Source organism: Halichoerus grypus, chromosome 12 (genome assembly GCF_964656455.1).
Source record: "Halichoerus grypus chromosome 12, mHalGry1.hap1.1, whole genome shotgun sequence".
In the NCBI taxonomy this organism is placed as follows: domain Eukaryota; kingdom Metazoa; phylum Chordata; class Mammalia; order Carnivora; family Phocidae; genus Halichoerus; species Halichoerus grypus.
The window spans coordinates 87,866,181-87,886,758 of NC_135723.1; the positions used below are offsets into that span (position 1 = coordinate 87,866,181).

Sequence of the window (20,578 nt, forward strand, 5' to 3'; positions counted from 1 at the left end):
GAGGACCAATGATTCTGAGAAAAAGAATTTGAAAACTTTAGGGCACATACACTTTATTCACTAGCAATGAAATAAATACTTTAGGGCACATTAAAAGCATGAGTTCAGAAGTATGTGTTAGGCTGTTAAAATAGAAGCAAAGAAAAAATGTTAGGAAGAAGGAATAAAGGCGCTGACAGATTTGAGTGCATAAATAAACAGCAGGAGAAAGTAAAATAACAGCAATAACATGAGAGAAACAGACTCAGCTTTGAACTTAATATTAGAGTTAACTGTTAGGAGATAATTAGAAGGAAAAGGCCCGCATTGTTTGGACTGTGAACTTCAGAGTAAGTTATTTATTATCATTGTCTTTTGAAAAGTCGTGATTTTGTTAACCACGCTTCCAGCCTCGAGATGGAAGCCGTGGGGATGAAACTCACAGGGGTAAATTCTTCCCTGAAATACGTGCCCCCTAGAGGCTCAGGATCCCTTGAATGCTCACTGCTAAACCCGCCTGGTGCTGATTATGTAGCTATCCTAACGCTCAGTACTGGATGGGGAAAATGGACAGAAGGAAGGGAGCTTTTGAGCGAGATTATATACTCTGCTTTAGAAGTCTTCTTGAAATACTACTTTTCATTTATACTTTTATTTTTATGCTTCTTATTTAACATTACTTTTTGTCTGAGGCTAAAATTACACATATTTAGTCTCGGAATCTGTAAGAATAGGATAGTTTGGGCACAGTGTGGGGCCTGAGCAGATCTTCGTCAGGAGATATCCTTGAAAGGCCCTCAACTTTCTAATCCTGTCAGTATCAGGCAATCTGTCACAAGCAGTAGTCTAAATTATCCAGTTTATCCCAGCCCCACCCCACTCCACCAAAAATAAAAGTCAGAGCTAATTCCCCTTTTGCTAATTGCCAAATAAACAGTTCTGGTAAAGGGGTCACATGCTGCTTTTCCCGGTTTCCTTTGACCCCTACAAATGCAGGACTGCTTGGGGTCAGTTGACTAGTGACATTTGGAAGGGGTCCTCCCGTTTGGTAGGCCATCAACATCTAATATTTAATAATGCAGTCTCTTATTTCCAGTGGCTCAGCATTCCAGATTTCTGTTCTGTCCATTAGAAAAGGGTTTTGCAAAGCAAAACAGTCCGTAACCTCTACAGCCAGCCCCCGAATGATTCCCACAGGCTAACCTGACATCAGCTGTTTTCAAAACGAGAAGGATGTTCTCTGAGTTCCGCTCAGCTTTGTAATGGAACAATTCACCTGTTGTGTTCATGTCACTGAGAGTACCCAGTACACTTGATGTCTAATTCTTGTCTTTAATCATCTCTGTTACTCTGACAAAGATCTCTTCTACCACACCCGTTAATACTTTGTCTCCTGTGTTCAGTTCCATTTTATAATGTAAGTTGTACTCTCTCAGTTCTTTTCAGGGTGATTATTCCACCCAGTGAGTGATTTAAGTGACTGTCAGCATTTTGACGATCAGAACAAAACCCAAGTGAACTGTAATCACTACTTATGTTGTCTTTGCTAAAACAAAGCATTTAGCGAACCTGGTTTATTCTGCTAACAGCAAGCCTGGCTCACCCACACTCATCTGTTCTTTGAATTCCCAGGAGAGATGCCCATTGATGTTTATCATTTGAGCAAAGCAGGGAATTCTCTGATAATGGGTTACTTTGATTGCTCCATGTCAGTGAGGCTCTAGAAAGGGAAAAAGGGGTAGCTCTTTATTATTCCTTTGAAAAGTGAACCAAATGATTACCTCAACAAAAGTTTCCAAATCTGGAGACTAGGTAGCATGAAGAAAATGCCAGCCTTTTGTCTAGCACTCAGCGATACTCAGCAGGATGGGAAGAGATCCAGAAAAGAAGATTTCGGTTCATTTCTTGCTCCACATTCTGTTAACTATTTGGTAAATACGTGGTTTTGATAGAATGACAAAGCTAGTAGTGTTGATGGAGTAGAGGAAATTTGCAGAAAATTATTTTCATAGTACAATATCTCTCCAGACATTACAGCAGGACTGCCATCCACCTAAAACGTGTCATGTCACACAGAACAGAGTACTGCATTTTAGCAGCAGGGCGTGGTCGCCCATTTGTCTGAGAGGTGAAAGCTGACCATTTCTTCAAAGATAATTTTTCTGTCTCTTTTATCGTTTGCCTAAATGTCACTCTGTCTCTTTGTGCTTAAAAGGGTCTCCTCACCTCAAAGAGGTCCTGACTACATCAAAGGCACTGCTCTTACTTTCGTCCTCCTGCAGTTTTGGGTTCCTGCTCCATTTCTTCTGGTATCCCCCACCACCCTCATCTTCCTCGTACCTGTTCTGCTTAGGATTCTTTCCACTGAAAGAAACAGACCAATGGAAGGGAAAATAATTCATTGACTCATAAAACTGGTAAATCAAAGGCTTCAGGTGTGGCTGGATCCAGGTTTACAAGATAGCATCCTGTCACAGACATGCTTACACACCTCCGCATGCTCTCTTGCACACTTTCTCTCTCTCTCCCTGCCCTTCTGTCTCCCTTCCTCTGTCTCTTGGCATTTTCTCTTTATTGCTTTCCATCTCAGGCAAGCACTTTCCATATGTCAGCATCCTTGGCCACCAGCAGCCACAGAATTATTTGATCCCAGACAAAAAAAAAAAAGAACATTTTTTCCAAGAGCTCCAGAAACAGTTCCAGAAAGGCCTTGGATTGACCCAGCTTGACCTTCTTTCATGGATTCTCCCTGATTCTCTTTGTATAAGCCTTGTTTTCTGACTCTGTTTTTCTCCCCATCTGCAACTCAGTCTCTGTCTCCCGCTCCCCCTTCTAGAACTCCTTTATGTTCAGGACATGGTTTCATTGCAAAGAAGTTGAGCAGGATCATATTTAGCATTGGGCATTCAGGATCTAGGTTTATACATATTTTCCCCCATGGATCACAATTTCAACCTTGTAGTACAGACTGAAGATAACATCTGCCCTTTGTACTATCTGCTGTGTGTAAGAATCCTAAACAAAGACTCTGAGATGAACTGTTCCAGTTAAGAAATTTCTCAGCAAATGTGACCTACATAAAAATTGTTGGAGTGTATTCAATTTGAACATTAATGGTTTTCTTTTGTAGTGTATCCTTTTGTTTTAGATATGTGTGGCTTTTAAAAACAGACTACAGAGAACTGGAGGGCTCAAGGGCTTATTTTGTCTGCATTGCTTCCTCAGGGGGCCTCCTCTCTGTCTTGGATCCTGTAAAAAAATCTCCAGGATTAGAGATCCTAAAACCTCCTTGATTACATATTCTGCTCTTTAAGTAACCTTACCATCTGGGAGGTCATTTATTTTTTCTTTCTTTTCTTTTCTTTTCGTTTCTCTTCTTTTCTTTCTTTCCTTTTCTTTCTTTCTTTCTTTTTCTTTTTCTTTTTCTTTCTTTTTCTTTCTTTCTTTCTCTCTTTCTCTCTTTCTTTCTTTCTTTCTAAGTCCCTTTGCTTCAGTCTAACCCTCTTTCTTCTGCCTATTCTTCAGAAATTAGATGTTGAATATTTTCTCCATAAAATACAGATGTATCTGAAAATACTTCCCTGGCTTCTACCTGCCCATCTCTAGATATTAAAGACATCTGGCCTGACAATCCCAGTCTCTGAATCAAGGGCAACCAAACATGCAGAATTAGGAGCCCAGAGCAGGCCCAAGTTCACTCACACTCTCTTGGTTGGTGAACTTGGCTATTTGTGAATGTGGGCTCTACCATGGGTTCCTTTGACCCAGGCTATCCACCTCTGCTCGCAGTTCCCATGACTGGATTTCTTGCTGAAATGCACAGATGATAAGCAATAAAATATCATACCCTAGGCTTTTCCAGTCTGAGAAACCAAAGGTTAAAACATTCCTCTAACCTCCAGGGTGAGTAAATGTCATAATTTTGGTTTCTGGAATTGGTTCAGGAATTGTAGTATTAGTTTTACAATTATTTATGTACTTTTTTATTATAAAAATACATAATATTAAATATACATCTTAACCATTTTTTAAAGATTTATTTATTTGAGAAAGAGAGAGAGTGCATGCACCAGTGGGGGAAAGGTCAGAGAGAGAAGGAGAGGGAGAGTCTTCAAGCAGACTCCATGCTTAGTATGGAGCCTGGGGGGGAGGGGGGGGGCCTGATCCTACGACCCATGAGATAATGACCTGAGCCAAAACCAAAAATCAGTTGCTTAACCCACTGAGCCACCCAGGTGCCCCCATCTTAACCATTTTTGAGTATACAGTAGTGTAGTATTAAATATATTATTGTGCAGTAGATCTCTAGAACTTTTTCATCTTGCACAACTGAAACTCTATACCCACTGAACAATTTTCCATTTTCCTCTCCCTCCCCGCCCTGGGTAACCACATTCCACTTCCTGTTTCTATGAGTTTGACTTTAGATACCCTTATATATGTGGAATCAAACAGTATTTCTCTTCTAGTGACTGGCTTGTTTCACTTAGCATCATGTCTTCAAGGTTCATCCATGTTGAAGCATGTGACAGGATTTCCTTTTTTATGGCTGTATAATATTGCATTGTATGTATCTACCACCTTTTTTTTAATCCATTCATCTGTCAGTGGACGTTCGGGTTGTTTCTACCTCTTGACTATTGTGAAGAATGCTGCCATGAATATGCGTGTGCAAATTATACTTCTTTCTTTTCTTTTTTTAAAGATCGTATTTATTTATTTGAGAGAGCGAGAATGAGAGAGAGAGAGAGCACATGAGAGGGGGGAGGGTCAGAGGGAGAAGCAGGCTCCCCGCTGAGCAGGGAGCCCGATGCGGGACTCGATCCCGGGACTCCAGGACCATGACCTGAGCCGAAGGCAGTCGCTTAACCAACTGAGCCACCCAGGCGCCCCTATACTTCTTTCTTAAAGTGGAATTATTGCTAGGGATCTTAGAAATCATCTGGTCCAACTCAGTTATTTTGCCCATGAGGAAATTAAGGCTTCAGAATGGTCACACTGCATGTCTATGCCTGAGCTGGTAGGGAAGCAGGTCTTCAAATTCCCAGTTTAATTTTCTCTCCACTACATCACTGTCTTGACCAGGACCAAGATTCAATACTGGCAGTGCTAGGGGGGCCATTAATGCCATATTTCTATTAAACCACTCAGGAGGGTCATCATATTTTTTAATGCAAGTGCTTTAATGCCAACACTGAACCTGTGATCGTTTCTGATCATCATTGCTGGTGTATAACCAGAATTTCTCTTCCTTAAATTTACAGGATTTTTGCATATATCCCTTTTGAATTTCATCACCGTTGAGAATAGCACATTTCTCACATTTGTCACTCTGTTTTTCTTCTACAAGTATTTGCTAACTTAGAAACTCTGTCTTGTTGCCATATTGTGTAATAAATTCTAGCTACTACACTGTCCTATACAGTAGCCACTACCCTTGGGTGGCTATTTAAAATTAAATTAAATTAAACTAAAAATTCAGCTCCTCAGTCACACTAGCCACATTGACAGCAATGCAGTGTTTCCCAAACTTAGCAGTGAATTCTCTCTCCGCAGAACATCTCCGAGGACTTTGCTTCCGTGGAACGACTTCTGGGAAACACTGTCCTGTGCTATATTTATATAATTTGTTTAGAATCTTTGATTTCTCCCTGCACAGTCAGGCACAGGACAGGACAGATGTTTTGCTATTGCAGGAATGTAATTTCATATAATTGGCAAATTTGCACACCATCAGATGATTTCTGTTGCAATTTGGTTGATTATTTGATTTGTTCAATCATTTTTAGAAATGTTCGAGTCAACCAATATAAAATGACTATGGTTTCCTTTTTGCTTGTTTCAAACTTGGCTACGACACTGACACTTCTCCAGTCACTGTGCACCTTCTTCACAGTTAGCAAAGACTCTAATAGAATTCCACCCCTCAGTTCATTGTCAAATGCTAATATGTCCATTGTGGGGGTCCAGGGATTGATTTTTTTATTAGAATTTTTATTTTGGAATAGTTGTAGATTCAGAGTAAAGTTGCAAAGATGGTACAGAGTTTCCATGTATATATCACACCCAGTTTCCCTCTGCTGTTAACATCTTATATTAATATGGTACATTCATCAAAACTAATGAACCAATATTGATACATTGCTATTAACTAATGTCTTGTCTTTATTAGAATTTTCTTCGTTTTTACCTAATGTCCTCCTTCTGTTCCAGGATCCCATCTAGGATATCATAATGTATTTAGGCATTATATTTCTTCTTTAAGTTCATCTAGGCTGCGGCAGCTTCCTAGACTTTCTTCCTTTTTGATGACCTTGACAGTTTGGAGGAAAACTGGTCGGGTATTTTGCAGAATGTCCTTCAGTATGGGTTTGCCTAATCTCTTCTCATGATTAGACTGGACTTAACGGGTTTTGGGAAGGAAAACCACAGAGATAAAGTGCTATTCTCATCAATTCGTTTCAAGAATAACTCCTATCAATGTGACTTATCACTGATGATGTTCTGGGATTGATTTTTATGCCTCCAATTCATGTAGCCCTTTCCAGACAGTTCCTTCTGAATTCTGGAGCGACTTTCCACTTTTCCACCACAAATTGCTTTGTGTGTTTATCTTTCTAGTGACTGTTTTTTAACATGATGAATGCATCTCTTATAAGCCCAATGTTTGGACAAGTTGAATAGCTGCTAAAGAAAATAGTTGTCTACCTTAAACAATTATGCAGTTGATATAGATTCTATAATCTTATGGGTCTGAGAGTCTGTGTGGGAGGAGCTGTTTTTCCTACCCTGAGCCACTTGATGAGGGCCTGCAGCCACTTCTTAGCTGCCATACGTGCTAAACATTCCTTAAAAACGTACACAGTCGTATTTCAGACAAAGCCATGCTGAGATTAAAAGAGTTATCTGAATTTTCTTTACTAAAAAATCAATGTACAGAGCTGACTCCAGGCCTGTGTATGAGTGAGACTTGCTTCCTGGGAAGTGTAGAGTAGCAATTCTCAAAGTTGGCTACACATCAATTGTAATCAGTTGGGAGCTTTTATAATCCTGGTGCTGGGCCCCACTGTCAGAGATTTCCATTTAATTGTTCCAACATGTGGCCTGGGCATCCCCAAACCAATCAGATCGGAGGTTGAGAACCACTGTTTTAAAGGATTGGTTCACATCCTTGGCTTATATTAGAATCACCTATGGAGCTTTCGCTCAGCCCTCTGGGGGAGAGGCCTAGACCACTGTGCTTTTTATCATCTCCCCAGGTGATTCAGCGAATAGCCAAGATGAAGAACCACAGACTGGGAGCCCCCCTAGTGTCTTCTTTAATCTCTCTTCCTCTTCTGTTGGGGAAATTATTTTTGGTTATTTTGCCAGTTCTTCTATTCTCAAAAGCTTGGGATTAACATGACTTCCTATTTTCTGGACAAGAACACCAGGCACAAAATGTTATACTTTGAGTCTATGCCAGAGTCAGGACAACAACCCACTTCTGCTTAGCAGTTTTTTAGTTAGCCAAACTGTGTCTCAGCTTTGGTTAAAAATAAAAACGTTCCTCTTACCCTTCTCAAGCCAGCCAAATGAGAAGGGCACAAGGAATCCTTGTCTCCCTTAATACAAAAGGCTGCAATTCCCAAACCAATTGAATGAATGCTGAATTGTGTACAAGTCAATTGTGTAACTGAAATTAAGGATGGCACAGGTCCAGGTCTGTGTACTCCCATCCCTCCCGTGCGTGGTTTTGTGGCGTACCAGGAGGCCTTTATTGGTTGCCTGCTGTAATTTATCATTTTCTAGAAGATGGACTATGAATTCTCTCATACTTTCTCTGCTTTCTCTGCTTTACCGGTACATGAAAGAGAAAACGCAGACTCCTCCACACACACACCTACTGCTGTATGTTTTTCTGCCTTGACACAAATGTGAATAAAAATGTCCCTAGGGGCGCCTGGGTGGCTCAGTCGTTGGGCGTCTGCCTTCGGCTCGGGTCATGGTCCCGGGGTCCTGGGATCGAGTCCCGCATCGGGCTCCCTGCTCCGCGGGGAGCCTGCTTCTCCCTCTCCCACTCCCCCTGCTTGTGTTCCTGCTCTCGCTGTCTCTCTCTCTGTCAAATAAATAAATAAAATCTTTAAAAAAAAAAAAAAAAATGTCCCTAGGCAAGATCTCATGGGACACTGTCCTGTTTCAGCTTTGCATTTGTCAAACTATTAAGCCAGATTTTTCCCTGTCATAATTTCATCTGATTATTTTTAATTAAAACTCCACACGTGGTAATTCCTCTCTTGCTGCAGTAGTTACACGTTTCAGATATTTGTGGACTGTTATCAGACAGCTCCCCGTCAGGTATTCCTTAGCACGACTGTACATATTCAGTTGCTCTCATCATCTTTCCGAGGTTAGGCTTTCTAGGCCATCATCAGTTTTTGGTCTTATTAGTTGTCATTTTCTTGACTGTCCTTCTGTGGCTTCACTCTTACCATTCTCCTTCCTCTGTTGGTGATACTGTCCACGTTCACTGCCTTGGTTAATTTCATGAGCGTGCTTTTTTTTTCTTTTTTTAAGATTTTATTTATTGATTTTGAGAGAGAAAAAATACATGAGCGGGGAGAGGGACAGAAGGAGAGGGAGAGAGAGTCTCAAGCAGACTTCACGCTGAGCATGAAGCCTGACGCGGGGCTCAGTCCCACAACTGTGAAATCGTGACCTGAGCTGAAATCAAGAGTTGGATGTTTAACCGACTGACCCACCAGGTGCCCCTCATGATCATGCTTTTTACTGAGAAAATTAAATTACCACTGGTCTTAGCATCTCCTTCATGAGTTTCCTGCCCACTGTCCAACTCTGCATTTATTTTGATCTTACTTAATTGAAGCTACTTCTACTTTTGTATGAGCTTTTATTACTTTTTAAAATAATGTCCAAGTATGTTCCCATGTTGTACCCAGTTTCACAACTAATCATATGTTTTGTAGGAGTAAAAAACACCAAATGATAATCTTATGATGATTCCATTTTGTTCATTTTCAGTCTTAATTGTACTCTGTTATTTATAAACTGATTGAAATTCATCTTAAGAAGGAATTGCGTAGAAAGTCCCTGTGCTTAGGGTATTCACCTGATTCCTAGGACTCCCTTGAAACCCTGTTGTTACTAACAGTAGAGATGCTGGTGGTTCTCTCATTTTATAAGGAAGACCGTCTGGACCCCTCTAACTCTTGCTCCATACTGGTGCATTATGCACTATTATTGCTGATTATCGTCCCAGCTTCAGGCTGTCCCATGTTGCTTTGCTTTTAGTACATTTTAAATACTGATACACAATGGTTACTCCTCTTCTTAAACATTTCTATTCTGTTTTTTCCCTTTCCTCTCATTGAGTGCCCTCACATGGCTCCTAAATCAGGGCCATTTTTGCCTCTCCCTGAATATCTATGATGCTCTTTTAATCCATAGACTCTCTCCCATACTTTTCCTGGTCTAGGAGGCAGGCATATAGCGCGTATGTGACTTTGAAGTCAGATCCACTTGGAGATACGTGAGGCAAGTTATTGTGTCACCATAGGGAAATTATTTAGCCTTTCCGAATAGCCTTCTCTAAATAGGTCTCTTTACCTGTTAAATAGAAACGATGATACAAACTCATCAAGTTACTGTAACCATTAAGAGGGATGATGAGGGGTGCGTGGGTGGCTCAGTCGTTAAGTGTCTGCCTTCGGCTCAGGTCATGATCGCAGGGCCCTGGGATCGAGCCCCGCATCGGTCTCCCTGCTCAGCGGGAGGCCTGCTTCTCCCTCTCCCACTTATCCTGCTTGTGTTCTCTCTCTGGCTGTCTCTCTCTGTCAAGTGAATAAATAAAATCTTTAAAAAAAAAAAAAAAGGGATGATGAACTTGGGAGTTGTTAGCAGTGTGTGCTACACAGCACAGGGACTCAGGATGGGGCTCCCGGGGTTCCTACTCTCAACCGTCTCACTAGAGCTCGCACTCACTGCTCTCCTCCCTTAGTGCTGGGTCTTGACCTTCCTCCCGCCCCTTTGGGCTTCTCTTTGATCTCAAGTCCTGTGGTTGCTTTTCAAACTCTAACATCTGTGCTCCTGAATCATTTCTAGTAAATCATGGCTCTCACTGCACAGAGTTCCCCAGTGTTTCAGAGGTCATGGGAATGTGTCTGAGAATGGACCTGCATCTGAGAGTCACCTCTGTCTACAAGTGCCCATCTGAGAAGCCAAAGTTGAATCGCCAAAAGATACCCTTTTTGTTCTTCAGAACTATGAAAAGAGGGCTCAGTTATTATTTAAAGACAGAATCGAAAACAGTTCCCTTCCTGTCAGTCAGCTGGTCATCCGTAGAGTTCATTGTCCTGTCCTGAGGACTGATTAGAAAGCAGTACCCAACCTCGCTCGGCAAAGAGGTGATTATCAATTGTGAAGCTACAGAAGCCTAGTGCTGTGGGCATTTCAACATAATTACGGAGCTCTAAGTACCTGTCCATAAAGAATTATGTGGCTGTTCCTCTGAAAATGCCAACGTTTATATCCGTAAGGGAAGTATTTTATTAAAATATGGTAATATCATGGATACTTAAGTATGGTGGCTGGGAGCTTCCAGCTGAACAATTGTATCTGCAAACAAAACTATAAAATGGCAACAGGAAGAAGAAATAAAACTGAAAATCTTTGGTTAAGGGGGGGAGGCCAGAGGAGGTTGGAAAACAAGAGAGGGCTCTTAAATGGCGTGCTGAGGAGTCAGACTGGGGAGGATAGGGCAGATGCAGGATTACCTGAGGTGAGGAGGAGTAGCTATTTAGGGCAGTAGGAGTTGAGCAAAAAACCTAAGGGGACTGATTTGGCTGCCAAATAACAGAAGCCTCTTACAATGAGGATAGAGTGAAAGATTGTACCTGAAGGCATGGATTGTACTATTAAATCTAAGCTCTTATCTAGAGAAGCCCTGAGGTAGTTGGGTGCTTTAAAACTTGAGATAAGCCCACTAACCATGACTTAATGAACTCCTCACTAGAAAAAGAGTGTGTCTTTTAATTTCTTCACCCATGAAACTAAGTTTAGGTATGCCACAAAGCGCAGTGGGTAGGAGAGACGAATCCTGACGGGGAAAAAATGAAGAGGATAGAGGGCTGGCCCAGATTTAATGGAAGAAATTACCGTCTGTGGAGATTGAATTTAGAAAAATGCTCTAAATGTAAACTGGATATGCTTTTTCAGACAGCTTACTTATTAATCTGTAGTGCATAAGGACCCTTTCCAGACTTCCAGCCCCAGTCAAGTGTAGCAGTCGGGCACTGTGTGCGAATCATGTGTGCACGCAGCAGTCCCAAAGGGCATCACCATGACCATAACGGACTCAGTGTTTAGATTGCATTTCATATTTTCAAGGTCCTTTGTAATCATTCATTCTTAATCCCTTATCCCTGCCTCAAGCTAGTTGACAGGCCAGCCTTCATTCTCTCAGTTTTACAAAGCATGATCATGAAACAGAAATATGACCTTTGCCTAAGGTCAAAATGGGACAGTGACAAAATCTAGGCTAAAACCTGACTGAGTGCAGACCACAGTGTCTAGAAAAACAACATAATCACCTGTTACTGGTGTGCCTCTGTTTCCCCCCAGGGGTAATGCTCTTCTTCAGCTGTCTCCCAAAATTACAGCAAGATGAATGTGATGCTGCATCCCTGGCATGAATGGCATTGAGTGAGCTTTAAAAGGGGGCGTGGGTCGGAGCGCCTGGGTGGCTCAGTCGTTTGAGCATCCGACTGTTGATCTCATCTCAGGTCTTGATCTCAGGGTTGCGAGTTCAAGCCCCACATTGGGCTCCACGGTGGGTGTAGAGCCTACTTAAATTAAAAAAATAATAATAAATAAATAAAAGGGGACATGGGGGTAAGTGATCTTGACATTCCACCCATTTTAAGAAGCTGAAGCTTAAAAGCTGTACCGCCTCCCCTCCCCCATCCACAACGAGGATCTCTTTTGGAACCAAATTTTGTAGTCATGTATTTTGGAAAGGTTCTTTTTTACTTTATTGTCCTAAATTCAATACTATAAATGTGTATCCAGTATTGTAAATCATACAATAAAAATGTAAAAGACCTCCTCCTCCATGGGAGATATAGGTACACATCAGGTATGGGTTTCCAAGACCACAGTGTTGTTTATTAACAGCAGTTAATTCTGGGTACTAACATCTTTGAGCGCTGTTCATTGAATCCTGGGTGGATTTGACTGGAGTCCTTAACGAACAACTTAATCCAATTTTTATGAAAGGAAGAATAATGAGGACTTTTCTGTACAACTGATGAAAAACCTGAGTGTCTTTCTAGAAACTAAGAATATCTGATCAGATTCTTCAAGGAAGCAAAAATCCTGTAAATGTCAGAAAGATGCCACATGCTGGAAAACCCCTTTGGTCAAATTCATCTAAAGAAGGTACTATTTGTAGGTGACTTTTCTGCAAGTCTGTCAAAAGCTTCTTGCTACAGATAAAAATTCAATAACCTTTCTCTGTGGATGGGCCACAATTATCACTCATTTAAAAACAGTCCCTCTAATAGAGTATTTTATCATGCTGGACAGTCTCTGCATTGTTCATTATTTAGTGTTTGCTAAGCTGATGGCACTTCCCAGCACTTTTCTTATCTCTACTTCTTCAGAATTGGATTTTATATTTCCCAACCAGTCAGATATGACAAGTCATTTTCTTCCCTCTTGTCTTTTAAGAAACGCAAACTTGATTTCTTTTCTTTTTTTTTTTTTTTGACAATCACCACTTAAAGATTAAAGTTATTGGAAATGTCTGTATTAACTAGCGTTGGGATGTGTTGTGGAGGACTATTGCATTTTAATTGCAATTGAGGGTTTCCTCTTTTTTATTCTTTTTATTTTCCAATATGTGTGTATTCTGTATCTCCTCGGAGCCTCATTCTTCTAAAACACACAGCGTAGGGCGAAGATGAGGTATTATGAAGCCTGATGTTGTTGGAAGACAAACCAAGGTATTATCAGAATTATTATATTATAGAACCTCAGTAAAGGTGGTGATAAGCTATGTAAGTGGGTCTCTGTATATAGATTGTCTTTATGTGAGAAACTTCCTGAAAGGAAAATGATAAAGTCATTAGCCTAATACCTGGGGGAGAAATGCAAATTCAAACAATATCGCTTTCTCTATATAGCTCATTATTGAGAATCTTAATGTTCTAAGTCTGAAAAAAATTAGTTCTCTGTGGTTCTTAGTGAATTATTTTTAAAAGAAGCATATACTTTCTCTAAGCTTCAGAACTGATCTGTAACATACAGTTTTAGGTGTTTACCTTTTACTCCAGGTTCTGTGTTGGACACTGTCATGTAATAGGGCTATTTTCTTTTTTTTTTTTAATTTTTTTATTGTTATGTTAATCCCCATACATTACATCATTAGTTTTATTTATTTATTTTTTTTTTTTTAAAGATTTTATTTATTTGACAGAGAGAGACACAGCGAGAGAGGGAACACAGCAGGGGGAGTGGGAGAGGGAGAAGCAGGCTTCCCGCTGAGCAGGGAGCCTGATGCGGGGCTCGATCCCAGGACCCTGGGATCACGACCCGAGCCGAAGGCAGACGCTTAACGACTGAGCCACCCAGGCGCCCCTACATCATTAGTTTTAGATATAGTGTTCCATGATTCATTGTTTGTGCAAAAAATATGGAACGCTTCACAAATTTGCATGTCATCTTTGCGCAGGGGCCATGCTAATCTTCTCTGTATCGTTCCAATTTTAGTATATGTGCTGCCGAAGCGAGCACAATAGGGCTATTTTCTAATTAAGCATCTTCTCTTTATAGTGAGGAATCTCTGGGAGATTTAGGTGAGGCAGGCTGAACAAAGGATCAGAATAAAGTGGTCACGTGTCCTCTCCCTTCATTGGAAACTCTGTGGGTCTAGAGAGGACCTGTCCGTTTCCTCCAAGAGAGTCTCTTACACAATTTTTAGGGCAACATAGAACTTCACTCAAGAACTGTGATGACAAGACTGACTTTTTACAGTACAGTCTTTTAAAGAGTGATACCAGGATACTGCGAAAGCGCAGAGAGAAATTCCTACCAAAATATTAATTTTAAGATTTATGGATTATTATTGTAAGCACCAAGACAGAAATAGCATCAGAGTCTCTCTTCATACAGGAATTATGAAGGCCATCCTTTAGGGTTGGCTTTATGAAGAAAAATATTTGCTCAAACTTTACTCAGACAGAGGAGATGTTCAGAACTTCTGTCATGCCTGCTTCTACAAGAGGGAGCATGAGGAAAACTCCTTCATGTTATTTGTTTAAAGGTACCACAGCCCAATTACCACATTTCTCCAGCCAGCAGCCTTGGGGCTTTTCACAGAAATCTTGGAAGTGTGCTAGAGAAACGCCCCCACGAAAGACGGTTGCGTATGCTGCTGTATCTGCCTCGCTCGGGGAAGCAGAGCACGGCTCACTGACGGACACATGGCTGCCACACGCACCACCAGTGGCCTGAAACTCCGCCTACAAACGAGTGGGAGCCGTGCTTCTCTTCAGCACTGTACCCAGATTTTCTCTTCTCTTGACCCAGCCCTACCCATGGAGTATTGAGGCAAGACCTACATCTAGTGTTACGCTCCTGCCTTACCCCTGTTCCTCAGCACCAGCGTAACTCAGCAGACAAGCATGAGCTTGGCCTTGGACAGGCACTTTTAATATCACCCATGGGATTATCTGTATTATCAGTTTCTCATAGGATCGAGTCAACTCATGTATGCACAACACCTGACACAGTGCCTAGCAAACAGTGATCTCTCGATCAGTGGTAGGGTTTTTTCCTTCTGCTTCTTCTCTTTAAAGCTTGTTTCTCCATTCTTAGTCATCCTGAAGATATGTTATTTCTGACTCTTCCATTCTGCTGCCAATATTTGCCCATAGTGCTACTCAGTGTGGAATGCCCAGGTCTGTGTCCAGTTGTTTACCCCCTTCTCCTATCCTACCTGTTGTTAACTAGGCCAGTCTGCCTGAATTTAATTTCACTGTCAAGGGATCCTTGGTGCATTGCATTTTGAAATTAGACTTTGAGCCCTTACACTTCACAGCCTCCCAAAAGCCATGTCGCCATGGAACTCAGGCATAGGGTAAAGGGGTATTTATTCAGGGTCACAGCGAGCAAAACTTCAGGTTAAACCTCAGCTCTCATTAAATGACTTTCTCTGTAAACGTGCACTTGAGTGTATCAGGAGACATAGAAATGAAGAAGCTGCTGCACGGTGGTTTTAGTAAAAACGGTGACAAAAATGACAGGCCATCCAAGCCCAGAGCCCTTTGGGCATCGAGGGCTCCTGTCTGTGTTCACCTGCATTCTCTTTCTCATTAGGAATTATAACATGTCTCATTGAGTTGATTGTGCATATGAATTTTTTTTCAGTTAGATGTCTTATAAACTTTTATTTTTTAAAAGCAGAATAACTATAGACTATTAAATGTCTGAGTAGCCCTGAATACCCCTAGGATGGTGTATAGGATACTAACACTTCATTAATGCCATATAGAGACGAATTTTAAAAATAAATAGCTATATGCATTAATTTAAAACATCTACCATAACTTTAAAGTACTTAGGGGTTTTTTTTGGTTTTTTGGGTGTTTTTTAATTTTTTTTAAATTTTATTTTATTTTGTTATGTTAACCACCATACATTACATCATTAGTTTTTGATGTAGTGTTCCATGATTCATTGTTTGCATATAACACCCAGTGCTCCATTCAATACGTGCCCTCTTTAATACCCATCACCAAGCTAACCCATCCCCCCAATCCCCTCCCCTCTAGAACACTCGGTTTGTTTCTCAGAGTCCATAGTCTCTCATGGTTCATCTCCCCCTCCGATTTCCCCCTCTTCATTTTTCCCTTCCTACTATCTTTTTTTTTTTTTTTTAACATATGGTGTATTATTTGTTTCAGAGGTACAGGTCTGTGATTCATCAGTCTTACACATTCACAGCTCTCACCATAGCACATGCCCTCCCCAGTGTCCATCACCCAGCCACCCCATCCCTCCCACCCCCCCACGACTCCAGCAACCCTCAGTTTGTTTCCTGAGATTAAGAATTCCTCATATCAGTGAGATCATATGATATATGTCTTTCTCTGATTGACTTATTTCGCTTAGCATAATACCCTCTAGTTCCATCCACGTCATTGCAAATGGCAAGATTTCATTACTTTTGATGGCTGCATAATATTCCATTGTGTGTGTATGTGTGTGTATGTGTGTGTGTATATATATATATATCACATCTTCTTTATCCATTCATCTGTCAATGGATATCTTGGCTCTTTCCATAGTTTGGCTATTGTGGACATTGCTGCTATAAACATCGGGGTGCACGTACCCCTTCGGATCACTACATTTGTATCTTTGGGGTAAATACGCAGTAGTGCAGTTGCTGGGTCATACAGTAGCTCTATTTTCAACTTTTTGAGGAACCTCCATACTGTTTTCCAGAGTGGTTGCACCAGCTTGCATTCCCACCAACAGTGGAGGAGGGTTCCCCTTTCTCTGCATCCTCGCCAACATCTGTCGTTTCCTGACTTGTTAATTTTAGCCATTCTGACTGGTGTGAGGTGGTATCTCATTGAGGTTTTGATTTGGATTTCCCTGATGCCGAGTGATGTTGAGCACTTTTTCATGTGTCTGTTGGCCATTTGGATGTCTTCTTTGGAAAAGTGTCTGTTCATGTCTTCTGCCCATTTCTTGATTGGATTCTTTGTTCTTTGGGTGTTGAGTTTGATAAGTTCTTTATAGATTTTGGATACTAGCCCTTTATCTGATATGTCATTTGCAAATATCTTCTCCCAATCTGTTGGTTGTCTTTTGGTTTTGTTGACTGTTTCCTTTGCTGTGCAAAAGCTTTTTATCTTGACAAAGTCCCAATAGTCCATTTTTGCCCTTGCTTCCCTTGCCTTTGGCGATGTTTCTAGGAAGAAGTTGCTGCGGCTGAGGTTGAAGAGGTTGCTGCCTGTGTTCTCCTCTAGGATTTTGATAGACTCCTGTCTCACATTTAGGTCTTTCATCCATTTTGAGTCTATTTTTGTGTGTGGTGTAAGGAAATGGTCCAGTTTCATTCTTCTGCATGTGGCTGTCCAATTTTCCCACCACGATTTGTTGAAGAGACTGTCTTTTTTCCACTGGACATTCTTTCCTGCTTTGTCGAAGATGAGTTGACCATAGAGTTGAGGGTCCATTTCTGGGCTCTCTGTTCTGTTCCACTGATCTATGTGTCTGTTTTTGTGCCAGTACCATACTGTCTTGATGATGACAGCTTTGTAATAGAGCTTGAAGTCCAGAATTGTGATGCCACGAGCTTTGCATTTCTTTTTCAACATTCCTCTGGCTATTTGGGGTCTTTTCTGGTTCCATACAAATTTTAGGATTATTTGTTCCATTTCTTTGAAAAAAATTGATGGTATTTTGATAGGGATTGCATTAAATGTGTAGATTGCTCTAGGTAGCATTGACGTCTTCACAATATTTGTTCTTCCAATCCAAGAGCATGGAACGTTTTTCCATTTCTTCGTGTCTTCCTCAATTTCTTTCATGAGTTTTCTATAGTTTTCTGAGTACAGATTCTCTGCCTCTTTGGTTAGATGTATTCCTAGGTGTCTTATGGTTTTGGGTGCAATTGTAAATGGGATCGACTCCTTAATTTCTCTTTCTTCTGTGTTGTTGTTGGTGTATAGAAATGCAACTGATTTCTGTGCATTGATTTTATATCCTGCCACTTTACTGAATTCCTGTATGAGTTCTAGCAGTTTTGGGGTGGAGTCTTTTGGGTTTTCCACATAAAGTATCATATCATCTGCAAAGAGTGAGAGTTTGGCTCCTTCTTTGCCGATTCGGATGCCTTTTATTTCTTTTTGTTGTCTGATTGCTGTGGCTAGGACTTCTAGTACTATGTTGAATAGCAGTGGTGATAGTGGACATCCCTGCCGTGTTCCTGACCTTAGGGGGAAAGCTCTCAGTTTTCCCCATTGAGAATGATATTTGCTGTGGGTTTTTCATAGATGGCTTTTATGATATTGAGGTATGTACCCTCTATCCCTACACTCTGAAGAGTTTTAATCAAGAAAGGATGCTGTACTTTGTCAGATGCTTTTTCTGCATCTATTGAGTGGATCATATGGTTCTTGTTCTTTTTTTTATTAATGTATCACATTGATTGATTTGCAGATGTTGAGCCAACCTTGCAGCCCAGGAATAAATCCCACTTGATCGTGGTGAATAATCCTTTTAATGTACTGTTGGATCCTATTGGCTAGTATTTTGGTGAGAATTTTTGCATCCATGTTCATCAGGGATATTGGTCTGTATTTCTCCTTTTTGATGGGGTCTTTGTCTGATTTGGGGATCAAAGTAATGCTGGCCTCATAAAATGAGTTTGGAAGTTTTCCTTCCATTTCTATTTTTTGGAAGAGTTTCAGAAGAATAGGTATTAATTCTTCTTTAAATGTTTGGTAGAATTCCCCTGGGAAGCCATCTGGCCCTGGGCTCTTGTTTGTTGGGAGATTTTGATTACTGCTTCAATTTCCTTAGTGGTTATGGGTCTGTTCAGGTTTTCTGTTTCTTCCTGGTTCAGTTTTGGTAGTTTATACATCTCTAGGAATGCATCCATTTCTTCCAGATTATCTAATTTGCTGGCATATAGTCGCTCATAATATGTTCTTATAATTGTTTGTATTTCTTTGGTGTTGGTTGTGATCTGTCCACTTTCATTCATGATTTTATTTATTTGGGTCCTTTCTCTTTTCTTTATGATAAGTCTGGCCAGGGGTTTATCAGTCTTACTAATCCTTTCAAAGAACCAGCTCCTAGTTTCGTTGATCTGTTCTACTGTTCTTTTGATTTCTATTTCATTGATTAAAGTACTCAGTTTTTTAAACTATAATCTTCAGTCTTCAATAAAATCCTGAGGGCAAAGTATAACTTTAGTCTTAGAAACGTATAATGTATTATATGCTGGCTAACTGAACATAATAAAAAAAAATTAAAGAAAATAAAAGACTGTAAAGAGTTCAAGCCACTCCAGTCTTTTGATTAGAAAGTTAAGATTCTTAAGTGCTAATATGGTATTTTCTACGTCCACTATTTGGTTAATGGATTATTCCCTGATTTTCTTTGTATACCAGTCTTTTACCAAGGATCACTTAAGGTTTCACATACACCATGAAACAGCAAAAAGGTTTCATTATCACAGAGCTTCTTTCAGTTTTAGCAGAGCCATTTGAAACATCTAAATGGTTGAAAAATGCATCCCGGTAATATACTGAGAAACTAGAATAGTGAAAATAACTATTTAGCTTGAATTCATTAGGGGTCAATTACCCATGTTGCAATTCACTTAATTTCCTACTTTCCACACTGAATTAGTTATGTGAATTAGTTAACAACCCAGCCACCACTGCCAAATCAGCTCGCACTAAGACTGCTTTCCCTCATCAGCCGCTCCACGTTGGCTCGGATTATAAACCAAAGCACCAGGTAGAAACCACAGCCAACCTGGGTGAGCCGCACAGGGCCCAGTGAGTTCTTTGTGGTGATACAGACATTGACAAGGCCGGTATAATTATCAGTATCAATAACAGAACCCGTTCAGCCATAGCTCCTTGAACATAGCAGGTACTCAGTAAATATTTCATCAAATTAAATTAAATTAACAAAGTGCTTGCAATGAGAGCCTGAAATTTGCTACCTTTCTGTTGCTGAACTGCCTGGTAAATCTTTGTTCACATGAGCCAGCCTTTTTTCTTATATCTGCAGGTACTCCCATTCCCTTTCTTCCTTCCTCTCCTTTCAAGCACTGATAGTAACAGTTATCTTACAGAGCATAGGAAGGTTCCCTTCAAATCATCTATTTATCTCCATTAAGAATTTCTCCTAAGATTAAACAGTACCTTTGGATTTTCAAGTATTTTTAGACTCTAATGTCCTTAATTAAAGCAATGTATTTAATTACATACCTATTTTATCCCTTGCTAAATGTGGATTTTACTTACTGAAAATGTTCCTTCTGACCTTCTACTTGGACTGGTCTTTCCTTTCCTTAATCTTTCATTCAGTACCTGTTTTGGCACAAATATTCACTCACCAACTGATGGATGTGTTGCGATCCAGAAGTTCTTTTTTAAAACTCTGAATGCATTTCCCCCATAGAAACATTGTTATTTCTGGTTACGGGATATGCGACATGATTTTCAATTTCTGTGAGTTTCAATTATCTCATCTCTAAATTAGGTATAATAATAATGCCTATTTTTGATAGTTGCTATGAAGATCTGCTGATTTTACTTCCTAAATATTTCGACATCTGTCATTTCTTCTTCATCCCTGCTGCCACTGCCCTAATTTACACCTCCATTGTTTCTCACCCGAATCCTCTCAGTAGCCTGCTTCCATTCTTCTCCTCCTACAACTGCTATACCAAAGTGATCTATCTAAAGGCAAATCTGACCATACAGCTTGCTACAGTGGCTTCTCGTCGTCCTGTGGGCAAGGTCCAAGATCCTTAACATGACCTAGAATGTTCTTCACAATCTGTATC

At 40.5% G+C, this 20,578-nt stretch overlaps 1 protein-coding gene and 1 non-coding gene across 2 annotated transcripts in view; one reads left to right on the forward strand and one right to left on the reverse strand.

Moving 5' to 3' along the window:
• Nucleotides 1-20,578, forward strand: part of EXOC4 (exocyst complex component 4) — a 729,394-nt gene that overhangs the window by 616,095 nt on the left and 92,721 nt on the right. The gene's annotated exons all lie outside the window — the stretch shown is intronic.
• On the reverse strand, nt 13,664-13,770 carry LOC118535349 (U6 spliceosomal RNA). Its single transcript, XR_004917138.1, has one exon. It is a non-coding gene; the product is annotated as a U6 spliceosomal RNA (small nuclear RNA).